A 5488-nucleotide genomic window follows, 5' to 3' on the forward strand; every position below is an offset into this window, starting at 1 on the left:
GGCCTCTGAGCCGGGCAGGGCTGGGCATGACTGCCAGCGGGAAGAGGGAGACGGCCTGTCCTCCTGCACCGAGCGGTGTGGTCCCCGGGCTCTCCAGGAAAAAACCAGGGAATGCACCAGAAGCCAGCCCGGCCAGTGGCCTCCCCCAGCTCAGCCCTCCCGGGACGAAGACCCAGCCGGGGGGGATATGAACGACTCCCGTTCCCAGAGGTGCTCACAGCGCCCACAGACCACCAGACAGCGGGGTTTGCTGCCACTTCCCGGCAGCCCCGCCCATCCCCCCACAGCCCTGCTCCAAGAAAGATGCTCAGGGCAGCGGGTTCGGTAGTGCGCTTTATTCAGAGCAAGGGCCAGCAGCCCCCCGGGGCCAGGACAGGCCAGAGGGACGGAGCTCGGAGCATCCCGGCCTGGCCCAGGGCTCCTCTAGATCAGCTCCTGAGACACAGAAGGGCAGGGCCTCAGGGCACGGCCTGGCCTCCAAATGCCTCTCAGGGCAGTGGTTAGGGCTGGGGGGTGGGGAGGCCCGTGTCCTAGCTGCATGACCGCGAGCCAAAGCCGCCCTGGGCCTCAGTTTGTCTACCTGCAAAGGCAGGGTCACCGTCCCCGAGACAGAGGGGATTGGGGGCCTGGCACCGGGTGGGACACGGGGAACCCGAGATGGCGCCCACAGGGCCTGTGTCCCCCCACTCACCCCCCGCGGGCGGGACGAGGGCCCGGCCTCCTCCCCTCCCTCTCCCAGCCCTGCCCGCGAGCCCCCAGCCTCATGGGTCCCCCTCTGGCAGCCCGGCGTCCCCACCCTGGAGGCCCAGGATCCAGAGTGATTTGGGGCCCCTGTCGGGGTGGGAGACTCAGCTTGGCGGGGGGCCCAGCGCAGCCCGGGGCGAGGCTCACCTCCTTCAGGAGCTCGGCGCATCTCCCTAAGGGATGGGGCGGCGTGAGTTGCGGCCGGACAGGCCCCTCGGACCCCTGCCCACCCTCAGGGTCCCCAGCCTAGCACCCACCCAGAATGCCTGGGGCTCACCATGCCGGGCCACCAGATAGAGCCCCATGTCTGCAGTCAAGTCCCGGAATCTCCGGAAGCCTGGTCCGTATTCATCCTCCAGGCTCCGAGCTGCGGGGGGGCATGGGGTGGACTGGGCTGGGCTGGGCCGTCCCCGGGGGGCAGCAGCAGGCCCAGCCCCGGACCCTGGCTTGCGCTTACTGAAATACTTGAGCACATAGTAGTCCTTGCCTTGCCAGCGGAGGGACAGCCTCAAAATGGCATACTGCTCGTAGTCCGTGTCTATCACGTGGATCTCCCTGTGGCCTGGGAGCAAGAGGCCCCGGAAAGGCCGCAGGCATGCCGACGGCTACCTCACAACCTGGCAGACCTCGGAGGCGGGGTGCAGGGTCTGACTCCATCCTCTCCGCACCCAGGGCCCGGACCCTCCCGTCATGCTGGGCAGGGCGTTGGGGGGACAGGTAGAACAGCCCTTGAAGGATGACCCACTTGGCGGTAAGAGAATGGGAGCACCTGGGGCTTGAGGAGGAGTGCAGGGAACAGCATGGGGAACAGCACAGGAAAAATAGCCAGGCAAGTGTAGCTGGTATGCAGGGCCAGGGGTCTGTAACTGTAGCGACAGGACAAGGTTTCTTACCAGGAAAAGCAAATGTCCCTGAAACGTCTATTTCTGAGCCCACTATTTTTTCTGTCTCACAACTTCCTGAGCTGAAAGACGGCAGGGTGTTCATCAGGAAAATACCAGCCTGCATTCTCTGCCAGGCACATCCCAGGCGTGCGGGGCGGAGAGGCCCGGCGGTGTGTCTGTACCCCGGAGAGCTCGGGCCAGGGCGAGGCTAGGGGAGGTGAACAGCGGGGCCCCTAGAGAGCCCCAAGGCTTCTTTTGTGTCTTACAACCTAATGGGGCCTTATCAAAACACTACACTTCTTTTCGGGAGAATTGAAGGTCTAGGTCTACATGTAACAGCTCCAGGATCCTGGGGGTTCTGGTGTTGGGGATGGGGGTTAAGGTCTGGGGGTTTGGACACAGCGGGGCTGACCCTGTCCAGTCCCCACAGCCACAGCTGATGGAGCTGCCCCCGCCAGGCCCTCGGCTACACCTGCCTGTTCCTACTGGAGCTCCCAGGGGCCCCAGGACCCCTCACCTGTTATATGCAACCTTCACAGTCAGCTCACGTCCACTCAAGGTCAGGAACAAGGCTTCTAGCCTCTTTGGGGTCTTCAGTGCCAGGTTTTGGCTGGAGGCCACCCCAACTTCCCGCCAGAATCCTGCAATCTGGAGAGAGAAGCCGTAGCCCTGTCCTCGGTGGCAGACCCTCCGGGTGGTCCCTGAAAGGTCAGCATGTCTTTGTGGCAAAACAGCATTCACCATCCTTCCGAGGAGTTCCTTCAGCCCATTAGACAGCAGGGCGCCTTCTGTGCGGCCCGGACGCCAGGGGCAGCAGTGGTTGGAGCTCCAGAGAGGGGAAGCAGCAGCCAGCGGCCCTCGGGAGGCTTGTACCCACGGGAAGTACAGCTTCTCTGGGAGCTGGGGTGGGGGGGCTCCTGCCTTCAGAAATGCACCGCAGCCCAGAACTTCTGTCTGAACCCGGAAACTGCTCGTTTTGTGAGAGGGAAGCACACACGTCCCCAGCGCCTGTCCTCCCTGAGCCCTTCTGAAGCGCTCCTGGCTCTGCTGCCAACACAGACCTGTGAAGAAGGGACTGGGGCAAAGCCCCCTGCGAGCTCCCCGCACTGGGAAAGTGTCCTCGGGTCGCCACACAGTGCGGCCCCGTGAGCCCTGGTACAGCAGGGCTGCTCCCAGGCACCTGGCCTGTGCCTTCTGGAGCTCCCAGGGGACGGACCCCACCGATCCGGGAGCAGGAAGGGTCCACGCTGAGCCCCAGACGGATCAGCCGGCTGCCCACGGAGAAGCTCAGGGAGGGCTCTGGCCCTGTCGGTCCCGGGTGTTTGCTCACCCTCCCTCCCAAGGACCGGGTGACAGCCAGGCTAGGCTCAGACCCTCAGCCACCTGCTCTGTCCGGGCTGACCTGGGGAGGGCTGGTCCTGGGGCCCCTGATGAGGCTGCTCTGGCGTCGGCTGGGGGGCAGGGGGGCTGGACACTCAGGCTCCTCCCGGCCCCGACCTCCCCACGTAAGACAGAAAGGGCACCTTCTGCAGGTGCAGGTCCTGGGAGGCTGTGTGCGCCTGCACCACGACAACGCCCAGGACGACAGTGAGGAGCCCAGCCTCCATCGTGGCTTGCGGTGCCTCTGCTCCCCGGAACCTGGGTTTTTAGTGGGGGAGCGTTGCACAAGAGCCAGAGACGGTCATCAGCACAGGTGGCCGAGACCCCTCCGGGAAGTGGCCCTGGGGACACCCACAGCCACCGGGGTGGGGTCAGCCCACACGAATGCCAGCTTCCTGGCCTGGGACAAATGTGGGCATGGCGGGGGGGGGGCCGCCTGAGCAGAGGGGGACGAGGCCCCCACCATGGGGCAGCTGGGACCACAGCTCCAACCCCATAGGGGCGGACAGACGCACCCAGACCCACGGGCTCGGAGCACCTTCCTCACCCCGCATATGGCGGCTCTCAAGCTCTTCCTGATCAGCCTTGGGGCAGGAGAGGCTCCGAAGGCCTGGTACGGCTCACTGAGCCGAGGGGGGAAGTGAAGGCGGGGTCTCGTCTCCCTGCGGAGGTCCCTGTGGGAGAGGAAGCTTGGGAGCAGCATGGGAGAGGCACAGAGGTCCCTGGGGGGGTGGGGCGGAGGTGGACGGCCACGTCTCAGGGATCTCGGCACACACTGGGGAGCCGCCTTCCTGGGGCCCACGTTCTCGTCCACCGTCTGCCGTGACAGGACACAGCCCCATCCCCAGGCCAGGCCCCATGCCTGTCCTCGCCTGGATCACTCAGGCCGGCGCACAGCCAGGCACGACCCACCGCTCAGAAGGCTGGCCTGAGAGCGGCCCCGTCCTGCTGGCCCCTGACCTGAGGAGCAGAGCCAGGACATGAGCCAGGGCAGTGGGAGGCCAGAGCCGGCTCTTCCCCAGCCGGGCCCCCGACAACAGTACGGCTGGGCCCCCCTCAACAGTAGATTTTGTCCCAGATTAAAAGCCTGGCAAGAGGAGCCCCACCTCAGGGACAGGGGCCCTGGCCCGACCAGCTGTGTGGCTCAGGGCAAGCCATGTGCCTTGGTTTCCCAGCCGTAATGGCCACAAAGCAGGGGGACGGGTGCCACGTGGCCAGGAGGGGTCCGAGGGTGCCCAGAGAAACTCCTGCCAGGACCAGCATTTGTGGTTCTAGACCAGTAAGAGGCAAGCCTCCCAGCTTCGGGGCCAGAAAAGTACCCCCTGGAAGGGCTCCAGGCTTGGTCCTGTACAGAGCAGCTCCCGTTCCGAAGGGAGACAGGCCGCCTCGGATCCTGGATGCTGCACTGTCCTTCCACCAAGGCTGTCAGCTTAGGGTCCGCCAGGTGTGGGAACGTCCAGGCAGGACAGGGAAGCCCAGAGTTGGCCAGCCCGCCAGAGACCGAGGGACCCACCACACCACAGGACCAGCAGCGCCCCCCCAAGGAGGCTGATCTGGGACTAGCTGATCCGAGCCCCAAGCTGGCCCAGCCCGGGTTGATGAGAAAGGGTCCCCCCGCCCCCAGTGCTTGGCCAGGCAACAGAGGGAGGACAGGAAGCGTGGGGGACGCTGTCTCTGGGTGACCAGGAGCAGGATGAGGACAGATGCCCTTCATCTGATCTGGCCGACCGCCTCCGGCTCCAGACCTGGGAAGGCTGCAGGGCACCTGTGATCAATGAGGCAGGACCCGCACTACCTTCCTGTCGCCTCCCCTGGCCCTTTACAGTGTGTGCACTGGACTGACCTGGACACACTGAGTTCCTGTCAGGAGAGCGGCGGGCCCCCAGGGAGGGCTCTCTCCCCCAGCATCTCAAGGAGTGTCCGCATGCAGCCCAGGCCCTGGAGCCTGACCACTGGGCCTCAGCCTCAGCCTGGCCCCTCGCTGGGCAAGTCACCAACTTCTCTATGCCTCAGTTTCCTGAGTAAGGAATGCAGCGAGCTCACTGTGTGTGTCCAGGGGTCCACCGTGGAGCATATGACATAGCCAAGGTCAAGGTCAGCCCAGCAGCAGGAGGGAACACCCCTGTGAGCCCTGCTTCAAGGCTCCTATGCTGCTGTGCCCCCAGCTCCTGCGGCCAGGGGGCTACATGTGCCCAGCGGAGCCCCCACGGCGAGGTGGTCTTCACAGGGCACCTTGGCTCCCTGAAGGTGCCGTGAGCCCATGAGGACCAGGACAATGGTGCCAGACACCGCCTACGGGGACAGCCCCTCGCGGGTGCCAGGCTGGGCTGGAGCTTCCTGTCCCCTCGAGCCAGGAGCTGCCCAGTGGTCAGCGTCTCCCACGTGCCCACTTCCCTGCCTCGGTTTCCCCAGGAGTCCTGGATCAAGACGGGGCTCACCGTGCCCTCCCCAAGGGCCCCTGCAAAGAGGGGAGGAGCCTC

Source organism: Mustela putorius, unplaced genomic scaffold, assembly GCF_011764305.1.
Source record: "Mustela putorius furo isolate JIRA1106 unplaced genomic scaffold, ASM1176430v1.1 tig00000596_pilon_pilon_pilon, whole genome shotgun sequence".
NCBI classification, from domain to species: Eukaryota; Metazoa; Chordata; class Mammalia; order Carnivora; family Mustelidae; genus Mustela; species Mustela putorius.